Below are 25,098 nucleotides of genomic sequence, written 5' to 3'. Positions count from 1 at the left end.
CTAATCCAGTGAACTTCTGTTCTTCCCCTATGTTGTGGGTTAGCATCATAACCCACATCTCTGAGAGAACATTCAAACTTTAGTTTTGTGGGATTGGATTATTTCACTTAGTATGATATTTTCCAGTTCCATCTATTTACCAGCAAATGTAATAATTTCATTCTTCTTTATGGCTGAACGATATTTTGTTATGTGTATATACCACATTTTCTTTATCTATTCATCTGTTGAAGGGCACCTAGGTTGGTTTCATAGCTTGGCTATTGTGAATTGAGCTGCTATAAACATTGATGTGGCCTCTTCACTATAGTATGCTGATTTTAAGTCCTTTGCATATAAACCAAGGAGTGGAATAACTGGATCAAATAATGACTCCACTTCAGGTTTTCTAGGAATCCTCATACTGCTTTCTAGAGTGGTTTCATCAATGTGAAGTCCAACCAGCAATGTAGAAGTGAGCATTTTCCTAATCCTTGCCAACATTTATTGTTACTTGTAATATTGATAATTGTCATTGGGACTTGAGTGAGATGGAATGTTGTTTAATTTGCATTTCTCTAATTTCTAGAGATGTTGAACATTTTTTCATATATTTTTTGACTCTTCATATTTCTTCTGTGAAGTGTCTGGTCAATTCCTTTGCCCATTTGTTGATTGGGTTATTTGTTTTCTTGGTATTAATTTTTTTTTAGTTCTTTGTATATCCTGGAGATTAATGCTCTATCTGAGGTACAGGTGGTAAAGATTTTCTCCCATTCTGTATACTTTCTCTTTATTCTCTTGATTATTTCCTTTGTTATGAAGAAGATTTTTAGTTTGGTACTATTTCATATATTGATTCTTGATTTTACTTGCACTTTAGGAGTCTTATTGAAGAAATTGGTTCCTAAGCTAACATGATGAAGAGTTAGATCTACTTTTTCTTCTAGTAGGCACAAGATGTCTCTGGTCTAATGCTTAGATCATTGATCCACTTTGAATTGAGTTTTGTGCAGAGTGATAGATAGAGGTTTAATATCAATTTACTACTTAAGGATTTTCAGTTATTCCAGCACCATTTGTTGAAGAGGCTATCTTTTCTCCAATGAATGTTTATGGTGCCTTTGTCTATTCTGAGATTACTATACTTATATAGGTATGTCTTTATGTAACTTTTATTCTGTTGTATTGCTCTTCATGTCTGTTTTTGTGCCAATACCAGGCTATTTTTATTACTATACCTCTGTAATATAGTTTAAGGTCTGATATTGTGATGCCTCTTACATCATTTTTCTCTCTAAGGATTATTTTGGCTATTCTGGGTCTCTTGCTTTTCCAAATGAATTTTATGAGTGCTTTTTCTATTTCTATGAAGAATATCATTGGGATTTTAATATGAACTGCATTAAATATGCACAGTGCTTATGCATGACCATTTTGACAATATTAATTCTGCTTATCCAAGAACATGGGAGATCTTTCCATTTTCTGAGGTCTTCAATTTCTTTCTTTAATATTCTGTAGTTTTCATTGTAGAGGTCTTTCATCTCTTTTGTTAGATTGATTCCCAATATTTATTTATTTATCGATTAATCTATCTATTTATTTATTTATTGTGACTATGGTGAATGAGGTTGTTTTCTTGATTTCTCCTTCAGGTGATTTGTCATTGGTATATAGAAACACAATTGATTTATGGGGTGTTAATTTTATAGCCTGTTACTTTCTGAATTTATTTATGAGTCCTAATAGCTTTCTGGTAAAGATTTCAGTCTTCTAAATATAGAATCATGTCATTGGCAAATAGGGACACTTTGAGTTCTTCTTTTTATTTTCATATCCCATTAATTTATTTCTTTTTTAAAATTCATCTGGTTATGTCTTCAAGGACTATGTTGACCAGAAGTGGTGAAAGAGGACATCTCTCTATCTTTCTGTTTTTAGACAGAATGCTTTCCATTTTTCTCCATTTAGAATGATGTTGGCCTTGAGGTTAGCATATATAGCTTTTACAATGTTGAGGCATACTCCTTTTATCCCTAGTTTTTCTAATGTTTTGAGTATGAATGGACTGAATTTTGTCAAATGCTTTTTTCTGCATCTCTTGAGATAATCATGTGGTTCTTGTCTTTAAATTTATTGATATGATGAATTCCGTTTGTTAATTTTTATATGTTGAACCAATATTGCATCCCTGGAATGAACTCTACCTGATCATGGTGCACTATTTAATATGGTTTTGTATGGAATTTGCCAGTATTTTATTTATAAATTCTGCCTTTATGTTCACAATGATATTGGTCTGAAGTTTTCTTCCTTTCATGTGTCTTATTCTGGTTTTGGTGTAAGTGTGATATTACCTTCACAGAATGAGTTGAAGGGCACCACCTCTTCTATTTCACGAAATAATTTGAGGCATATTGGTATAAGTTCTTCTTTGAAGGTCTGTTAGAACTTGGTTGAGAAGCCATCTGGTCTTGGGTTTTTGTTTGTTGGCAGACTTTTGATGGTGTCTTCAATTTCATTGCTTGAAATTGATCTGTTTAAATTTCCTATGTCTTCCTGATTCGATTTGGGTAAGTCATATGTCTCTAGAAATTTGTTGGTGTCTTCATGATTTTTTATTTTGTTGGAATATAGATTTTCAAAGTAGCTTCTGATCATCATCTGTATTTCAATAGTGTGCCTAGTGAGTTTTCCTTTTTCATTTTGAAATTTAGTGATTGGAATTTTCTCTCTCTCTTTTTTAGTGTGGCTAAGGGTTTATCAATTTCATTTATTTTTTAAAAGAATCAACTTTTTGTTTTTGTTGAATTTTTTGAATTTTTTCTGATTTTTGGCTCTGATTTTAATTATTTCCTGTCTTCTACTGCTTTTGGTGCTGATTCCCCCCACCGTCAGCCAGGGCTTTGAGATAGATGTAGTGTTAGGTTATATATTGGTGACTTTCTATTCTTTTAAATAATGTGCTCAATGCATAAATTTTCCTCTTAGAACTACCTTTATAATTTCCCAAAGATTTTTTTTTAAGAGAAACCAAAGGAGGTGATAGAGTAAGCCAGGTTGAGGTTGTAGGAGGAGATGAGAGAGAGGGGGCAGGGAGAGAGAGAGAGAGAATTTTTTAATATTTATTTTTCAGTTTTCGGTGGACACAACATCTTTATTTTATTTTTATGTGGTGCTGAGGATGGAACCCAGCGCCCCATGCGTGCCAGGTGAGCACATTACCGCTTGAGCCACATCCCCAGCCCACAAAAGATTTTGATAAGTTATGTTGTTTTTCTTATTTACCTGAAATTATGTTTTTATCTCATCCTTGATTGCTTCTCCTATCCATTGGTCAGTAATACTGTATTATTTAGTCTCTCGATATTGCAGTAGCTTCTATTTTTTATTTCATTGTTGATTTTTTATTTCATTCCATTATGATCTTCTAGAATGTAAGGTATGATCTCTATATTTTTATATTTGCTAAGTGTTGTGCTGTTGCCTGAGACATGGTCTATTTTAGAGAAGGATCAGCATGCTGCTGAGAAGAACATGTTGAATACATTAAATTCTGAAAGGGGGTCTGCCATTCTATTTCATTTTGTATGCAGTTCATTTTCTAGACTTTTTATATCCATGGAGTCTGCTGTTTCATGGCTTTTAGCTAAATAGTAAATGAAAGAAAATAATTATTAGATTTCCCCCAAAATCACAAAATCTTAGGTAAAAGCAGATATTTGAAAACGCCCATGACTAAAATTTTTTTTGGTTATTTTGAGGTGCAATTGCACTTATTAGGCCCAATTTATGTAGCCTGATTAGCTAGATCTTTACAAAGTTTGTCAGTGTTTTAAAAAATTATGTTGTCTTCAGACTGATAGTTGTGTTAAGCACATTGATTTGGTTATCAGAAATAAAAAAAATAATCTCCATCAAACAGGCTTTATATCCTAATTATTTTAGGTTAGAGACAATGCCTAATTTAGGGGTGTTAGTCAGTTTTTGCTTCTGTGACCAAAGCCACAGACAAGAGGACAGATTTCATTTAACTCCTGGTTGCAGAGTTTCAGTCCATGGTGAGCTGACTCCAAGGCTGAAACATAATGGTGGAAGGGCTGGCTGAGGGCAGCTTCACAGGTCGTGGCAGCTGGGAAGCAGGAGGAGAGAGAAAGAGGCAAGAGAGAAGATGAACCCTTCTGAGGCATTCTCCCGGGGGACCTACTGCTCCAAATGGGGCTCTGCTCCCAGTAGTCCATGCAGCTCCCACCAAGCTCAGAGCCTTCATGATTTGACCATTTCCTAGTGCCCTCACCTCCAAGCCTTGCTGCACAGGGGATCCATGCTTTCAAAACACGAGCTTTTGGGGGAATCTTTCTGGTCCAAACCATAGTGCAAAGAGCAAAAGAATCTAAGTGTGAAAGAGGTCAAGGCTGTCACACAGACACTGTCTTCACAGTATGTCCCCGTGTTCCTTGAAGGGAAGGACCACGAGAAGCTGGGGCTCACAGTTGGAGTTCTGTGATTGACTCCCATCACGACAGGCAGGAGATCCTTTTTATTGCGTGTGTCTCTTTATCTTAAACACAATTTCTACTTCCATGCTATTTTATCACACTTTTAGTGTTTATTTAACACACATCAATATACCCCTAGAAAAAAACAACACACAGAGAAATTTTCTCCACGTTCATTTCATTTGTCACAAAATCCAGGCAATTAGACTCCCAGAGAATCTCTGCATTCTTATATGAGAACCCAACACTGTATACATATTTGTAGCTTTGTGGAAAGTAATGCTACCCAGTAGCAATCCAACCATCAAGACATACTTGGGCAATCAAGAACAAAAACATAGCCACTCAGTGACAGATTTTTGTAAGGTTGAAGCTATGGAGGACTCGTAATTTATATTAAATTTAGATTAATTTATCTAGATTTAGTTTGCAAACATTTGGTGAGTCTGCAAAAAAATATTAAAAACTAGTTGCTTGTATGGGTCTCTATGTCAATTTGCATTATAAATAAGCATATTTTCGACAGGCTGATAAATATTCCTCTTGTAACCTATTACTAGAAAAAAACAGATTTCTGAAATTTAATTCCCTGAGCTTAATGAACCCAGTAAATTTGATCTGAAGTCTTCCCAAGTTAATATGTTACATCTAAATTGACTTATTTTTTTTATGGGGACAAATTTGTACACATTTAAATTAATCTTGAAGAAAATATGTATCACCATAGAAATGTCTTATTTATAGTTCCCATATATGAGGGTCTTTATTTGATTTTGTTCATTTGATGTTTTAAAAAGAGAAATTTAATTACCTCAATGTTTAATGCTAATGTATAGCAAATGCTAATTTCTTGCAATTTTTTTTTAATTTAAGACATTCATTAAGTATGACTGACCACCTGTTAATGGAGACCCCGACCCTAGGTATTGAAGAACATGTAGCCATAGTTAATATCTTTGTCCATTTTGTTTTGTAATAACAGAATAGAAGAGGCTGGGTACTTTGCAAAGGAAAGAGGTTTGTTTACTCACAGTTCTGGAGGTCCCAGAGCATGAGGTTGGCATTAGCTTCTTGGGATGGATGACATCATATGAGGCATAAATACAGGCATGAGAGGTCACATGGTAAAAGAGAAAAGCAGGAAGAGAGTGGGGGAAGTCAAACTTGCTTTATAACAACCCATTCTCCAGGTGACTAATCCTGTCCCAAGAGGAAGGCATTAATCCCTCCTAAAGACCTAATTACCATTTCTTAAACACCCAGACACCTCAGTATCATTAGTCAGAACCACATTTCCAGAATAACACCATAGGGACAAGCCACACACAAACTTTCCACCAGGAACTTCAGGTCTGTAAAGGCAGCTTATGTTCATTTGCATAAAATTCTTCAATATAATTTTCTGTTTAGATCATTAATTTTTATGTTGTATTACATTTTCTTAACCGGTGTATCTTTTTCAATATAGAAACTACATATAAGCCACATTTACCAAAAACTTAAATGACTTTAAATGACTGATATTTGCAAAAAAAACAAAAAAAAATGAGCCTTGCTTTTAGAATCTTAAAATGTATCACCATAAGATCATAAAACCACAAAACAGGAGGCATAGAAGTAAAAATAAATAAATACAGATGCACCCCGATTGTTTGCATTTTTAACCTGAACATTTTTTGATTGTTTGGGAGAAAAATGCATTCAGCAGAAGTCATAGGACAGCTTCATGGGGATGCATTCCCATCCAAACTTGAGGAGCATCTCTACTGACAAGGGTGTGGGGCGAGTGTTATAAAGATGAACAGACATAAGGCTCAGTCCAGAAGGAAAAAAAATTTAAAAAATGATGAATTGTGAACTTAAGATGGACCACAGTCCAGCTATCAGTGTAGTAGCTATGAACTCAGCCTGCCTTTTGTGTAGATCCTAGTGCTGGGCACAAAGGACACGGTGGCAATCAGAAGGAACATAGACTCTGCCTGTGCAGAACGTAGAAGTGCCTAGGGTGAAAGTGGTAAAGTTAAGCAAATCATTGTTCCAGCTTGGGCCATAAACCATGAAAACTCCTGGGCTGGAGAAGCACAGAGAAATCTGACCTCAGCAGAGACACAAGGTACTGGGTGCATATGAATGTCGTGAGGATTGAATAAATGTTACCAAGAAAGAGTGCCAGGGAATGGGAAGGGATTTTTGAAGAAGGCAATAAAGCACATCTGAAAAACAGACATGTGTGTCTGAAATGTTGATGGTGGGAGCAGAGAGAAATATGGATTGAAACCAGAGAGGCAGTTAAGAGTGCATACATGTAGAATCCTATTGGCCTTGGAAACAGTTGGATATTTTAAGTATAACAGAACCTTCTTGCTGCCTTCTATTCAGCGGTGATTTTTAAAAAAGAATTTATTACTATTGTAGGTTAGAATTGGATTGGAGGATTTCACAAATAAAGGGGAATGGCCAATGAGGTGGCTATTTTGATAGTTCAAGGCATTGTACACATTTTTAAACCCGTTCTGGTTGGGGAGAGGTTGCCCCTCCTGGGCTGGCCCATTCTTAGACATAATTTGTTTTTCAACAAGACACAAACCCAGAGCCACATGTCCTCTATCTGGCCCATACTCTTGAGGAGGAAGGATCTTCCTTGATCATTCCACAGCCAGGTAGCAGGCAAGCAGGGGCAGCACCTTCACCTTGGAGCCCCAAATTATTCAAAATATCCCATTCAAAACATTTCATCCTGCCTGGTCTTATCTTTCCCTCTAAAGCCTGAGACAGGCTCTGGCTTTAGCTTCCTCTTGCTTCACTCTCTGCCTCTTGACGATCCCAAGGCTTCCCCAGGTGGCCTTTCATGAGGCACTGTGACTCCTGTTTATAGGACCAACACCTATGATAATGTCTTGCTTTCCTGAGCTTCTCTCTCCTGTGTCCCTTCCTGTGGCCACACCCAAATGACCCTCATGTCAATGAACAGAACATTCAAGCATGAGCTGAGGATGCCGTGGAATAAGGGGCTGTGCTGGTAGTGCAGACAGAGGAGAAATAGCTTCCATGGAGAGATTTTAGGTGAGATACTTAGGTCAAGAAATCAGAAGACCTGTCATTGTGGGGGAGGTGACAAACTTAAGCAAAGAATAACTCCTAGGGCTGTGGCGGTAGTACAGTGGCAGAGCACTTGTCGAGCATGTGTGAGGTACTGGGTTCCATCCTCAGCACCACATAAATAAATAATAATAAATAAATAAAATAAAGGCATGCTGTCCATCTACAACTATATAAAAAAAAATAACTCCTAGCTTACTTAGCTGGTGATGCCATTTAGTGGAGCTGAGAACCCTGGAGAAGGATGGGATTTGGGAGCAGATAATGTGGTGGGGACCATTGTTTTGTTTTTGGTTTATGGGATTTTAAAGAATCCAAGAATGGCTATCAAGTGGATTTTTAAAATAAAGAACCTGGACTAGAGGTGTATTTTTAAAAAAATTATTCTCTGAAGTTTAATTGGAGTATGATCAAAGACAGGAAGGTGGAAGGAATGGATGTGCTATAGTATAAAAGTCAAAGGTGAAAACGTTACTAGGAGGATCTATGTTGCCTAAGAATATACTACTAAGCTTCATGATCTCATCCTATTAGGATAGAGATTTCTGCTCTATAATCTATGAAGTAGGATTTCTTTTCAGTGGCGCCCTTGTTTAGCTCATAAATTCTAATTGTTACGAGATTACCAGAGAGAAAGGTAAGAAGAAAGACAACTCCCTCTGAATGGCAGGCTCGTGTGAACATAAGCAGCTTATCTCCCTCTGCAGAATGATGCAAGGGTAAATTCAGCTACCAGTTATGTTTCACAGAAAAAGGTTCTTAGTTATGTGATTATTAAACTGCAGAGGTATCAAGATTTTACAAATAGTGTTTTTTTGCTAAGGTTTATTGTACTTCCCCTCCCCCAGGAAGAAAAGAGCTATATGTTCTCCTGATTTTACACACACACACACACACACACACACACACACACACACACTTACTTATGCTCACACATTGTTAACAACTATTTTGATAATATAAAGAGAAAATCCATTGAACATATATTAGTCTAAAATAACCAGCATTTACATTTCAGTAATTCATGCATCATCATCTTTTTTTTTTGAATAGTCAATTTCTCTACTTTATTTTATTTTTTTAGTTGTAGATGGATACAATACCTTTATTTATTTATTTTTATGTGGTGCTGAGAATCGAACCCAGTGCCTCACATATGCCAGGCAAGCGCTCTACCACTGAGCCACAACCTCAGTGCCTTCATGCATCTTCTTAAGTACCATATATACGAGGTCATCTTCAAAAATTATAATTATTTTTTAATCTCTCTTTCTCCTTTCTTCTTGTGAGGGTGGATTTTGTATGTCAACCTGGCTGAAATAAAGAATGGCCAGCGGCTACTAAGACATTATTTCCAGGTGTGATCTGAGGCTGTTTCTGGACAAGATTAGCCTTTGAGTTAGCAGACTGCAAAGAAGATTCCATTTAGCACCATGCAAGGACATCATCCAATTCAGTGAGGGCTCTTTCTATTCTTCTTTTCTTTCTTCTTCTTCAGCTAGAACCTTCATCTTCCCCTGCCCTCAGACAGCAGAGTTCCTGGTTCTCTGGTTTTTAGACTTCTGCTAAATTACACCACTGGTTGTCCTGGCTTTCCAGGGTGCAGAAGCTATTATGGGATAGCTCAGCCTTCATAATCATAAGCCAATTACCATAATAAGTATCCTCCTTTACTTCTGGGCATGGGGGCATGCACCTGTTTTCCCAGATATTCAGGCAGCTGAGGCAAGAGGATCAGCCTGGGCAACATGGCAAGATACAATCTCTAAAAACAAATAAACAAAAACCATTAAATAAGTAACTTCTTATGGCCTTGGGATATAGTTGAGGGATAAAGTGTATGCTTAGTATGAGTAAGGGTGTGAGTCAATTCCCAACAGCTCAACAAATAAAATAATAGAAAATAAATAAATAAAAATCCACTTACATATCTACCTATTTTATTGATTTGGTGTTTCTAGAGAATCCTAATATATTTCAATATTTTACCTTTCAAGATTATCACAGCCTAGGCAACCAATTTGCTAAATCTGCTAGTTTTTCAAAGCTCTGAATTGGCTAATTTTATGTGTTTTTTTTTTCCAATGTAAAGTGAAAAATTCCCCTCTTTTTAATGTAATATAATAATACAATTGGTAGATAAATCATGGTATGAATACCATTTCATGTATGTATGAATACCATGCCAGGTGTATGTGAATACAATGCCGTGTATGTGTGAATACCATGCAGTACATGTGTGAATGGCATACTGTGTGTGTAATTGAATACTATGCCATCTGTGTGAATACCATGCCATGTGTATGAATGCCATGCCATTTGTAACCCATTTCCTTTAGATGGGAGTCCCTTGTTACCACATTTGTCCTAAAATGTTTTTGCAATAGACATGCTTATGAATAAACAACTTTATATTTCTGTTTTAATTTATTTTGTGTATCATCCCAGGAGTCGTATTTCTTAGCACAAAGACATATTCATTTTTTAGAACATCTGTAACAATTCATGTTTCCATCAACAAGGTAAGAGAATCTTACAGCCTTGTGAACAGCAGGGATTGTACCCTGATTTAACTTTCCCACCATGAAGTGCATGAAGTGATAGAACTCTAATACTCTAATTTAGGTGTCCTTGCTGTCACAGAGAGAGCATTTTTGATATTCTTCTCAAATGTCTTCTAAATTATTTATCAAATGCATTCATTTTGTTTATGTATGTTCACGTGGATGAGTTTTTCACTCAATATAATCGCCATTTACTAAATCCCACAAAATTAAAATATGTAATTTTTCATGTTTCAAGTTTCCATGTAGACTGTTATCTGTTTCTAAATTTAATATTGACAATTATTACTTATATTATCTTGTTTTATTGTATTTACTAAAACCTCTAAACCCTGTATAATAATAAGAAAGTGATAACTCACATAGTGTTGCTGTTTATTTAAATATCTTTATTTATTTTATTTATTTTTATGTTGTGCTGAGGATTGCACCCAGTGCCTCACATGTGCGAAGCAAGCTCTCTATCGCTGAGCACGAGTTAAATAACTCCAGCTCCTGTGTTGCTGGTTTTAATAGAAATAATTTTAATTTTCACCACTGAGAATCATGATGAAGTGATTGTGTTTGTTTCTATGATGTTTAGTTGATAGTAATTGCCTCTCATTCCTCTATTGCTACAATTTTTATTTGAAATAACCTCTGAATTTTACTTAAGGAAGGATGTGGAGTATGTTTAGAATGGCCATATGATTTTTCTTCAGTGATTTAATGATACCATAGTGTAGGCTGGAAGAATTTTCTGATAAAGATTTATTCATTATTTTATAGAAATACTAATGTTACTAACGTATATTTTCTATAATTCTAAGTCTTGGTTTTCAAATACTTTATTCAGAATTTTTTTGCCAACAATAAAGTCATCTGTCTAGAGCTCTTTTTATTCTTACTTGAGTTGATCAGTATAAAGGTAATTCAATTACATGAATTGGAGATGTTCCCATGATATGTGATACTATCTATCTTGGCAATTATTTTTATTTTTAATTGAGAATCTTTAATCACCGTTTTAAACTTTTGACAGGTATTTTTCTAATCTAGTTTTTTTTCGGGGGGGGGGAGTTTTGATTATGCATGCTTCTTATGAAACACCATATATCCTTAAGGTCTTAAAATGTGATTCATAGGCTTGCACAGAACCTTCTTTTGAATAGTCAATTTCTCTACTTTATTTTATTTTATTTTTTTAGTTGTAGAGGATACAATAATATAAAATAATAAAAATACAATAATATAAAATAATATAGTTGTAGAGGATACAATAATATAAAATAATAAAAAATTATTTCTTGTCTCATACTCCATTTATGATTCTCTCAACTTTGCAGTGTTTGTGGTTATTTCTTCAAAATTTCACACATTTTATACTTAAGTGGCCTTTTTTCCTTTATCAGAAATTCAAGGGCTTTGATGTTTTATTGATTCCATCTGATTTATTTTAAAAATTAACATTACCCTTATATTTTTTGATTCTCTGTTTCTAATTTCCTTTGGATTATTTTGCTCTTCCACTTTCTGATTCCTTAAAATAAATACATAGGTTCTCCATTTCCAGTTATTTTCTTATATTTAAGAAAAGCCAACAGAAGATATCAGCAAGTTGATGGAATAGGAAATGCAAGCCTTTGCCGCAGTCTGGCTGGGCCAAATCACGAGCCACTCACAGCTTGTAGATTCAAACAGCAATTCTTTATTCCCGAACTGTCACCGACACTCTACAAACACGTTCTGGGGAAATCCATGTTCTCTGCCCAAATCCACACCTCCACTGGGCTTCTGTCTCCCCAAAAATACTGTCTGAATCCCGTGAGAACTCAAGGGGAACTCAGGCAGCAGAATACGCCCTATTCCCAGCAGGAATAATCTTCCTAAACCGGGAATGCCCTAAACTAGGATTATCCTAAACCGGGAACACCCTAAACACGGATCCGCCCTGGTCCTTGAGCAAGGTCACCTTCCAGGAGTCCTTCCACTAAGAAACATGGGGGTACACTGGCAAGGAAATTGTCATACCTACTTGGCTAATGGCTCCCAGCAAGCCTTCTTCCCCCTCATCCATAAAAATAACAAATAGACACATATTCTTAAATGATAAAAGCCTTGGGAGGACTCAGATATACGTTAACAAAATGGCAGCAATACAATGGAGTAAAAGAATGAAAAACTGCACAGAAAGGATTGCTGGGGTAGGTCACCATGCCTGAGACATGGGATGTGGTGAGTAACAAAGAGGAAAGGTGGCTCCATCTGTGTGACCACAGTTGAGGCACCATTATGGTTCCCAGTGGCTTACTCTGCAAAGGACACTGGAATTTTCCAACATTTACGGAACCAACTATCTTCCTGAAGCAGTTTCCACAGGCAGGATGACATTACCGAGCTCCCCACCCACATAGGATCCACATTGTGGCACCCTTGGACTGGTGTTTTAACTGTCCCAATCTCATATATGCCCTGACCCCAGAGTCACCGCTTCTTCGCATATGTCATACCCCAACTCCAGCTGCCTCAAACAACATAGCCACCACTGATAAAGGCTAGCTCTGTGCCAGGCCTGATGGCCCTGGCTAATCCGCATTTACCCAAGCTACAGACCCCAGCTCTGGATCCTCCATGTGAGCACCTGTACCCTGACGTCTGAGCCACCATCACAATCAGCTGGTCTGCTACCTGGATCTCAGAGCCACTGAGGTTCCTCCTGTGCTCATGCTCCATGGCTGCACCATACGTGCCCTTGCTTCTGACTCTGGAACCAGGTCTACAATCCCAGCCTAGGGGTCCAGTTAGACTCACACCAAGAAGAGTACACCAAGACATACTATGACCAAAATTTCAAAGATAAGAGAAAAAAAAATCATGAAAACAAGGAGGAAAAAAGATCCCAATGTACTTTCCAAAAAAGCCATGAGTTTGAAATTGTCATAAGAAATTCTGCAGGCCAGGAAAGAGTAGGATGATAACATATTTAAACACCAACCAAGTGTAACTCAGCAAAGTTGTTCCTAAGAAATAAAGATAAAGACTTTTTTCCGAGCAACAGAAGGTAAGGAGGTTCATTGCCACTAGACCTGCCTTATAAGAAACACCAAGGGGAGTCAGATTCAAAATACTCCATTATTTTAATGATGATGTGCCAATTGCATATATTACTACTACACATTTCAAAAGACAAAACCTATTCAAAAATGCTAGAGCTATAATAATATGTCAAGAGATACCCAATATTATCAGATGTAAACTGTGACATCAAAAGCATAATATGTGTGTGTGGACTGGTTTTTCTGAAGTTCCTGAGTGCATTTCTTTTCCCATTTAAAGGTAGATTTTGGTCTAGTATGTAGGACATGAGGTAGCAAAGCTCATATCATCAAACCCTAGTTGGAAAGCTGAATTTATTTCACTCAATAGGTCAATATTCTGAAATTTTAAAACAAAATTTCAAACAGAAGCTCTTCACTTTTTATACCTGTTGAATACAAACAATATATATATATAAAGCTTTCTCTTGTCCAAGCTCCTGCCTTGGTTCCATGGCTCATGAAATAAATCAGTGAAAACTTTGGCAAAACAAGCCAGCCTTTCAAGACAAAGTCTCTCCCTTCTTCTCAACTGAGGCCCACGGAGGCTGTGCCCATTCTTCATTTTTCCATTCTTTCTTGGTCCTGAAATTCTGTTTCTACTTTTGGAAGAAAACTATCTGTCAAAGCCACATATCTCATTCTTCTTTAAATGCATGGGCGCAGGTTCTGTGAAAATTTCATTGCCTTATATAAACGTTTTAGGGACTCAGAAACAAAAAGATCCAAGCCTATGAAAAGTGTAATGAGTCCCAATGTAGCCATTTGGGATGGAGATTTAACTGCTTTGTTTGTGAGCTTCAGCTAAGGAAACAGATTACCTTCATCATGTGCTAATACCCCAGAGTCGATCTCAACTCTGCTCCACTATGGAAATTATCCTGGGGATACCACCAAACACTCTGAAGATGAATTCTGTAAACCTGTCAACTGGCGAACAAAAAAAAAATTATTATTGAGCCCAACTTCCAGCTGAACACTCTTCTTTCTCATATTGGGTTAAGAACCAATAGACAAATTATCATGAATGCATTTCAAAATTGAAGTCTCATTTCATAATGATGGAACTATTTGCATAGAAAATATTGCCTATTGGATGTCTAAGAATCTAGGGAATAGCAGAGATATAATTAAAGAGAGAATATTTCTAAAAGACATAACTCCTTGGATTAAACTGTTACGGTGTCAGAAATGTCAAAACAGAACTTAATTAATGTTATTTTATCAACACAACTTTCAGTAGTGTATCTTTGTATTTCTCATAAATTTTAACCTTGTTTCATTTCAGATTCCTTTGTCACTCTTAATAATTTGTTCTATCTCTGCTGTGAGCTTCAACAATTGTGAGAGTTCTATTTAAATGCTTAGTAAATATACTACTCCCCTTTTATACACCATAACATACAGAACTAATACATTATGTAGACAATAGTAGTATTAAAGGAGATATATATGATTGCCATATATAAAAATACTAACCCAACATAAATTGGGTAAGAAAATATTTTTAAAGGCTTTCATGTTTATTCAACAAATGTTTCCTAAAAGATTTTCATTGAAGCAAAGCAATTTAATTTTCCTTTTCATATTACTCTCAGTAGTTATAAACTTAATTAGCTTCATATGCTTCACATTGGTTAGCATTCATGATAAATTTAATCTTTCCTTAGCACAACTTTTTGAAATCAAAATATGAACTAGAAAGGTTTAACTTTGATTAGTAGGACAAGAACAATAAGTAATCATAGCGATGAGATGCTAATTAGTGTCTGGGTGGTTCTATTCATAGTAACAATGGGACATAATATCTCTGTGTCCTTTTGTGTTCAACAACACTTTGCCAGATCATTTATTATAATGCCAATTATATTGCACTTGAAATTTACAGGTATTTTAACAGCAGAAAGAGACAGGAAATGATTTAAAATCTTGTCTTTTCTAACAGGGAAGCATTGTGTAAACTTAAAATGATACATTTAGCCAAACTATTTTGTTTTAAATTCCAAAGTCCAAAATGAGAAAGTTTTGAAAGTTTTAATTTCTCAGAATTCCTGGTCAAGTTGTTTTTTTGAGTTGGATCAGTTTTCTGAACAGATAATTTCCTTACCAAGTGTGAACAAGAAACACATTAATTCACATTATATAACATGTGAATTTCTTTTATAAAAATCATGTTGAGTAACTTTAGCATGGAATAATATTTTATTTTTTTAAGAGAAAGAGAGAGAATTTTTTTAATATTTATTTATTTATTTTTTAGTTTTTGGCGGACACAACATCTTTGTTTGTATGTGGTGCTGAGGATTGAACCTGGGCCTCACGCATGCCAGGCGAGCGCGCTACCGCTTGAGACACATCCCCAGCCCGGAATAATATTTTAGATACAGGTGTTGAGAGGGAATCTCTAATTGTTGCTTTGTGTTTTAATATAGCCAATAGACACAGTATATAAGTTCCTCCCAAAGTAAAACACTATCTTGTGAATTATTTCTCTATGTCAAATTTAGACAATTTCAGGGGATGGGAGAATGAAAACATTTACAGTGAGAATTATTCTGTTTAACTACCTGTATAATCTTAGTTCCCCAAGGGATGATCAGCTATTATACATTTTTAAAAATGATTCATAAACTTTCCCATAAATGTGTTCATAATACATGGAGAAAACTCATTAGAAATAATAAGCATAGCAAAAAACTCTAAAGTGAGAATGAAAAGTGATTTAATTTGTTAAAATTCGAAATGCATGGTTGGGGTGTGTATAAAAAAGGGGGAGGGAATAGGGGAGAATCACAAACTGAAATCAAATTCCATGCATGTATGGATTTGTTGGGATGAACCTAACTATTATGTATAACTACAAAGCTCTAAAAAAAAAAAAAAAAAGTGAAAAGAAAGTAAATAAAACTTTCTAGATGCAATTACAAATTGGGTCCCTTTGTTCATATACTGTATTTATGTGTAATAATACTTGAAAAATGTTATTAATTTTTTATTTTATAATAGTATTATATATTTGGTAGCAATCATACAATAACAGCTACCATTAATTGAGTACTTTCTGTTTTCAGGCACTAGGATAAGCACTTTAGGTACATTAATACATTTCATAGTCTTCAAAACTCATTAGAAATGGTTATTATCATCCATATACAGATGACAAGCCAGTCACTTATTCATGACCTCAGAAGTTATATGGAAAAAGAATTTAAATAAAGGTCAGTGTTTTGCCAAGATGTACATTCTTTATAAGCAAAATTTAAAGAATTTCTAAAATGAGAAGTTACACATAAATTTACAGACAAATGTAAAATAAGAAAATATTGGCATGAATAAAGTTTTAAAAAAAAAGGAAAAACATGGGCTGGGGATATAGCTCAGTTGGTAGAGTGCTTGCCTTGCATGCACAAGCACAAGGTCCTGGGTTTAATCCCCAGCACCACCACCAAAAAAATAAAAAAAAAAGCAGATCTCTTAAATGTAACATTTTGGTGCTTTTCAAGTACATATAAATATATTTCTAATAAAATGATCATGCACTACTTATTTATGCTTGTGTTTCATTTCTATTTAATAAAATATCTTTATTATATTATGGGGGGACAGAGGGAATATATGAATATATATATATATATATATACATACACAAACTGGCTCAAAGTTTTTATTATACTCATTTAACATTTTGATAAATACCCCTAAGTAATCCCTCCAAGATGATCAAACATGTTAGTGCACTCTCCAGATGTTTTTAAAAATGTCTAGGTCTCTCCACACTTTCTTGTGCTGTGTCTCCTCTTTGTCATGGTAATTGGAAAATAAATCTGATTTTGTAAATCATGAACAATTTTCTATTGTAGCTTTTATTCATTTCAGTTTCTCAATACCCTTTTTGCCTATTTAAAGCCAACTTACTTTTATTCATACTTTTAACTGACTTTAATTTTTATCAGTCATTTCTGTTTGAAACTTCATCCTTTGCCTTTAAGTGTGAAGCATACATTTAATAAATTTTCTTCACTCTTGGAATGCTGCACATTTTTTGTCTTATGTAGAAATTACATGTAGTCAAATTTATTAAAAAATTATTCTATAGCTTCTGTATTTTGTGATAAACTTAGAATAAAATTACACTAAACCAAATTTGCCCAACCCTATAGATTGGGTCATCCCTCTAGTCACACTCATTTAAAATATCTCCTTTCTAATTTTCAAAGTCCCTATATGGCAATGTTTCTTATTCTTTAAGACATATTGATCTCTAAAAATCTTTCTGCAAAGGCAGCTTTACAAATATTTAACAGAAGCATGTGACTTTGATCTCGCTCATCAGAACATCAAATCTCCCTTTACTAATAATTGACCTGGTGGTAAACAAAGAACTCTTACCCACCCAACACACACACACACACACACACACACACACACACACACACATTGAGGTTTTAATAAGATATTGGACAAAAGACTGAGACTAATATTTTGATGAATGGTATCTATTGCAGATATGTAAAACATGAATTATCTAAAACTACTTCATGTGTTTTTGTCAGCTTTTTTTGTTGTTGTTATGACCAAAAAACCTCACAAGAACAATTTTAGAGGCAGAGGTTTATTTAGGGATCATGGTTTCAGAGGTCTCAGTCCATAGATAGATGGCTCTACTTGTTGCTTCAAGGTGAGGCAGAGCATCATGCTGGAATACTGTGGTAGAGGAAAGCAGGTTCAGGATATGGCCACCAAAAAACAACAGAGAGTGCTGTACAACAAAGACATAATATGTATCCCACAGGCACGTCCCCAAGAATCCTCCTCTGCCAGCCACAGCCTATCTACCTATAATTACCAGTTGATCCTTCATTTGTAGATTAGCACACTGATTAGTTTAAGGCTCTCCTAACCCAATCATTTCACCTCTGAGCTTTCTTACATTGTCTCCTAGATGTAGATGAGCTTTTGCGGGACACCTCACATGCAAATCATAACATCATGGAACCTGATGTGAAAAGAGGTATAAACTGAGAAAACAAGACCAATGATGAACCCAGCCTAATTCCAACTTAAGATTGGGAGCCATCTTATCACAAAGTCATTACTATAAATTACTGAGATTTCTAAATTTGTTTGGAATTCCTGCCTGTGCTCTGAACTCATTCATGCCTAGTTCTCCTTGACCAGATAACAACCCCCTCTAAAACCTTAGTGGTGCCTCATAAATCCTGGCTCCCCCTGACCAGATAGCAACCCTCTCTGAAACCTCATAGGTGCCTCATAAATTCTGATGTTGGGATCTGAATTTACTCCCTACCTTAAAATATCATGCCATGTAGAGCATTAACCTGCTATCTGCCTTTGTATTATGCTTGTCAAAATCCTGTTGGCTGTAAGTTCTCAAGACACTACCTTTTGCAACTTTTTGTGCTATAAAACCTTTTTCCTGAAGAACTGGGGGACTGTTCCCTGGCCCAGGTTTCAGGTGAGAGTCTCTGGCCTGCTGTTGTGCACACAATACAACCTTGCTTTAATTTGATCTAAAATTGGTGTCAGTGGTCTTTTCTTGCATCATGGTTCGACAACCAATCCCAAATCAACCCATATACAAATGATCTACAAGTTAATTTTTTCTGTTTTTTAAAAGATATTAAACTTTCAAAGTTAAAGAATCTTACTGAACGTAGGAGGAACATTATTGCCAAGTGTATCATCATTTCAACATGATTAAAATGTGCATTTCTCTTTTCATTAACTTAGGATTTTCATAGACTGGGAATGTGTTGAGTTATTCCTCATCACACACATTTTAAAATGAATTCCATGTGTTTTGGGATGGGCCATTTATATCAATCATACAGAAGTTTTAGATTGTAATAGATTAAAATTCTGACTATTTCATTTCACCTGTTTACAGCTTGCTAAACATAATTTCTTCCTAGTGCTGTTTTCATCCTTCCTTTGTAAAATGTCTGTTTCCTGTCAATTTGACAATGACTGTTTTCTTCTCTGATAGCCTCAGTTTCTATTTTTTCTCTTTTTGTTTTGTGTACATTTTCTACCTCTTTACCCTAATAAGAGGAGGCTCCTGTATGTCAGCTAATTCAATTTTATTCAGGGCAAAAATAATGGAACGTTTCTTCCTTTGAATTTAGAGGCCTAGCTGCAGATTAGTCAGGTCATTTTCAACTTCATAGGAGAGGAGGAAGGTGGACATAACAGCGGGGTTGTGCTTCTGACCGTGGGCAAGCACAGCCATGGAGACCTGAATTGTAGACAGTGGCAGGGATCTGACTGCACTTTGCATCTGAGCTTCAGTTCTCTGGGTATGAAAGAAGTTGGATCCGTGTCCTCATAGCCATGTTCCCAGCTTCCTGTCTGCCCAGAGGTCTGAGCATGGTCTGTAAATCGCCCAGCCACTAGAATGGAAGGCACCATGTAACTCGAAGTTGAGGTACCTGGGGGTACACAAGTGGACTGATGTCTGGGCGGGGACACTCTGAGGCCTATGGCTTCCAGAAGCTAGAAAAGGCAGGAAACCTCCTGCAGCCCCTAGAAGAAGGCACAGCTTGTCAACACCTTGGCTTTTCTCCAGTGAAATTCATTTTCAAAGTGCTGGCCTCCAGAGCTATAAGACAAAATGTGTGTGTTGTTTTAAGTTTCTGTTTTGATCCCTCTGTTTCTCCAGTAAATTTATAATTTATAAACACCTGCATTAAATGTCTTTCTGCTTGAATTCGGTGGTTTTTGTTTTCTGCCTCCTTGTGTGAATGATACGTGAGGTCATAAATTCTGACCTGTTAAAAGAGGTTGGGAGATGAGAAAATAATAAATATTAAATGTGACCTGGAAAAAGTAACCTGCCATATGGTGAAGTAATTGCAATTTTTATATATCCCAAATTGAATTTCTTTGGTTTTTCTGTAAACACATATAAGTGGTCTATGTATATCATATTAAAAGTTTCAAAGATTTCACATATACACACATAGACATATATAAATCTGGGAACACTGTGAAACTGCAATATTGTAGTAAAAGAAAAAGTGTTTTTATTCTCTGTGCAAAATCTTGAGCCACTTATTGAAATATATTCTTAATTATAAATAAGTTTTTTATTGAAATGCAACCAAATCAGTACTCAAACTTATTATTTGTAACTGTTCTTGTTCATAAAATGCATGTATTATAGATAACAAATTAAGTAAAAATGGCAGCACTTTTGAAAAGGATTAGTTAGTTTTCTAATATAGAAAATTATCTTATACAAGGCTGCATTTTCTTTTATCCTTTCCTCCATACAATATCAGAGTAAATTGGACCTCTGTCCCATAAATAACACCGAGTCTGGAGAGAAGGAAATTTTTATTTTTCCTTTATCTTCAAATGTATAAAATTGTTTGATTATAATCATGCTGTGGTAGACTGAATACTGTCTCTTTTAAGATATCCGTTTCTCGATTTCCTAATTCCTTGAATTTGTTCATATTACCCTGTGTTACCATTTTGCAGATGTGAATAAGAGTCTTGAAAGGGGAAAATGTGTTTGCTTTAGTTTGCTGGGCCTACCATAACAATTGCCATCACTGGGTGGTTCAAACAGTACAACTGCATTGTCTCATGTTGGCTGCAGTGGTTCTTTCTGAGAGCAAGCCTGAGTGAGAGAGAATCTATTAATGCTTTGCTTCTGGGTTTGCTGGGGATGCTTGATATTCCTTGACATGTATAAGCATCACACCATCAAAACCCTCATTTTCAACCTTGGGAGCCTCTTTGTCTCTATGTCCCAATCTCTTCTTTTATAAGGATGTCAATCATATTGGATTAGGAAACACTCTAATGATCAACTTAATCAATTCCACACCCATTGACCAATTTCCAAGTAAGATCACATTCTGAGAAATTAGGAGTTAAGGACTTTCAAAATATAATTTTTACAGAAATAAAAAAAAATTCAACCCATAATACCCTGAAAAATCGTGATAGGTCACAAATGTAGTGACTTAACACTCCTTGGGAAGAGGAAGGCATGAAGGTGAGAAGGCAGAGAGAAGTGGCAGGGACTTGAAGGAGGGACAAGTCTGGAATGCAGGTGGCTTCCAGAAGCTAGCAAAGGCAGGAAACCCACTACCTCCTGCAGCCTCCAGAAGAAAGCACAGCTTGTCAACACCTTGACTTTTCTCCAGTGAAACTTATTTTCAAAGTGCTGGCCTCCAGAGCTGTAAGACAAAATGTACGTGTTGTCTTAAGCCATTAAATTTCTCATAGTGGCAATAGGAAACTGATGTAATCAATAAAATTTTGTCCTACATTTTGTTATATTAATAGTTTATAATCTGAAATTTTTTAATTGATCGAATGGGAATTAATGGAGTCAATTTAGGAAAAATGAATTTCCTGGATCATATGTCTAATATACTATGTTCTTCTCAAAGAAGGCTCTTATATTCTCAATATGTTATTCCAATTTGCTGTTCCTTTGACTAAAATTTACATTTTAATGTGAGTGTGCTTGCTTTATAATTATTTAAGGACTTTAACCTAATAATTCCCTGTCTCTTGGATTTTATGTTCATCTTTTGAATTGCATATTAATTTCAGAAAACCAAGTTTCCCTTGATTCCAGCTTTGCAATCTTTATGCAGAAACATGTCACATCATTATGTGTGTATTGTTATTTGAAATATATTTAAAGAAGTTTAGAAGCAGATCTGTCTAAAATTATGGGTTCAAGGAAGCTGAAACAGATTTCTATTTACTAATTAGAAAATATAATTATTTTCTAATTCAACCTTTATTTTATTAATCATACATCTGGTTAGACTTTAACTTAGAAGTTATATATAGTAATATTTGCTTTAAAATATTTTCTTCATCAATGTCATTACATAGGCCACAAAGGAACTCTTAGCGAATACAAAAAACATGGATATAATTTATTGCATCTTAACAGATCATAATGGAATGAAATTAGAAATCAACACAAAAAAATCCTACAGAAAATATATAAACACATGGAGATGGAAGTATACACTTTTTAATGAGTAATGGGTGATAGAAGAAATCAGGTGGAAAATTAAATAATTCTTAGACTCAACTAAGAATAGTGATACAACAAACCAGAACTTCTGGGTTTCAATAAAGGTAGTTCTAAGAGAAAAATTTACTCTTATAAGAGTTCTCATGTCTACCAAAAGCAATATACAGATTCAATGCAATTCCCATCGAAACACCAATGACAGTCTTCACAGAACTAGTTAAAACAGCCCTAAAATTTATCAGAAGAATAAAAGACTGAGAACAAACAAAGCAATTCTAAGTCCACAAAGCAATGCTGGAGGCATCACAATACCTGACTTCAAATTATACTACAGAGCTATAATATCAAAAACTGCATGGTACTGACATAAAAACAGACACATAGATTAATGGTATGGAATAAAAGACACAGAGACAAACTCGCATAGATGCTGTCTTCTGATCCTTGACAAAGATTCCAAAAACCTTCATTGGAGAAAAGACAGCCTTTTAAACAAATGGTACTAGGAAAACTGGTTATCCATAAAAGAAGAATGAGACAAGAACTCCTATCTCTCACCTTGCAGAAATTAGGAAAACTACCCCATTCACAAGAGCATCAAATATATATAAAAATCTATCTATCTATCTATCTATCTATCTATCTATATATTATATAAATGTATATCAATCTAACAAAAGAGATGAAATACCTCTAGAATGAAAACTACAAAACACTAAAGAAAGAAATTAAAGAAGACCTTAGAAGATGGAAAGATCTCCCATGAACTTGGATGGGCAGAATTAGCATTGTCAAAATGACCATACTACCAAAAGCATCATACAGATTTAATGCATTTTCTATTAAAATCCCAACATCATTCCTTATAGAAAGATAACAAGCAATCATGAAATTCATTTGTAAAAATAAGAGGCTCAGAATAGCCAAAGCAATCCTTAGCAAGAAAAGTGAAACAGAAGGCATCAAAATATCAGACCTTAAATTATACTACAGAGCCACAGTAACAAAAACAGTGTGATATTGGCACCAAATAGACTTGTAGACCAATGGTACAGAATTGAAGACATAGAAACAAACCCACATAAATACAGTCATCTCATACTAGACAAAGTTCCAGAAACATTAATTGGAGAAGATAGCCTCAACAAATGGTGCTGGGAAAACTGGAAATTCACGTGTAACAAAATAAAATTAAACCGCTATTTCTCAACCTGCATAAAACTCAACTCAAAGTGTATCAAGGACTTAGACACTAGAATAGAGACCCTGTGTCTAATAGAAGAAAAAGTTGGTCCAAATCTTTACCATGTTGGCCTAGGATCTGATTTCCTTAACAAGATTCCTAAAGGGTAAGAAGTAAAATCAATAAACAGCAACAAAAAAAAAAAAAAAGGAAAGAATTCAAACTAAAAAGCTTCTTCTCAGCAAAGGAAACAATCAATAACATGAAGAGATAGCTGACAGAATGGGAGAAAATCTATACCACACACACCTCAGATAGAACATTAATTTCCAGGATATATAAAGAACTCCAAAAACTTAACATCAAAAAAACAAATAACCCAATAACTAATTGGGCTAAGGAACTGAACACACACCTTACAGAAAAAGAAATACAATTGATTAGAAAATATATGAAAAAATCTTCAACATCTCTAACAATTAGAGAAATGCAAATCAAAACTACTCAGAATGGCAATTATCAAGAATATAAGCAACAGTAAATGTTGGCAAGGATGTGGGGGAAAAGGTACATCCATACATTGCTGATGCGGCTGCAAACCGGTGCAAAGATTATGGAAAGCAGTATGGTGATTCATCAGAAAACTTGGAGTGGAACAACCATTTGATCCAGCTATCTCACTCCTTTATATATATCCAAAGGACTTAAAAGCAGTTTATATCCAAAGGACTTAAAAGCAGCATACTACAGTGATGCAGCCACATCAATGCTTATAGCAGCTCAATTCACAATAACCAAACTATGAACCAACTTATGTGTCTTTCAAAAGATAAATGAATAAAAAATTGTGGTATGTATACACAATGAAATATTTCTCAGCCTTAGAGAAGAAAAATTATGGCATTTACAGGTAAATAGGTGGAGCTGAAGAATATCATACTAAGCAAAATAAGCCAGTCCCCACAAACCAAAGGTTGAATGTTTTCTCTGATCTGCAGATGCTAATTCACAATAAGGAGGGCATGGTAGGGAATAACAGAGGTATGTTGGATTAGGCAGAGGGGAGTGAAGGAAGGGGAGGGAGCATGGGGGTATAAACAATAGCAGAATGAACTGGAAACTATTACCTCATATATATTATTATATGACTGGTGTGATTCTACATCACATATAACCAGAAGAATGAGAAGTTATACTTCATTTGTATATGATGATTCAAAATGCATTCTACTGTCATGTATAAATAATTAGAACAAATAAGAAGCATATTTGAGAGCCTTATAAAAATAATAAACATAATTCAAAGACATCAGTATTGACATGAAACATACAGACTAAACACTTCAATAAAAAAAACAAACAAACAAAGATTCTTAACACCAGATTAAAAATGCCAGCTACTTACCAATTACATGGAATATTTTAAATTTAAGATCCTACATTGGTTTATAATTTTAAAAAATGGAAAGAAAATATGTATACTACATAAACACTACCCCAAAGATAGTGCTGTGGTTACATAATACAAAACAAAGTGGATTTTAAGTCAAGAAACATTTCTAAAGATTGAAACATTGCATAGAAACAAGAGACTCAATTTGACTGGAAACTAAACAGTCCCAGAACTGAGGAAATCAAATAGTCTACCTTTGATTGGCTCCAATCT

The sequence above is a fragment of the Callospermophilus lateralis genome, chromosome 10 (genome assembly GCF_048772815.1).
Source record: "Callospermophilus lateralis isolate mCalLat2 chromosome 10, mCalLat2.hap1, whole genome shotgun sequence".
NCBI classification, from domain to species: domain Eukaryota; kingdom Metazoa; phylum Chordata; class Mammalia; order Rodentia; family Sciuridae; genus Callospermophilus; species Callospermophilus lateralis.
Note: the sequence above shows the minus strand (reverse complement) of the source record.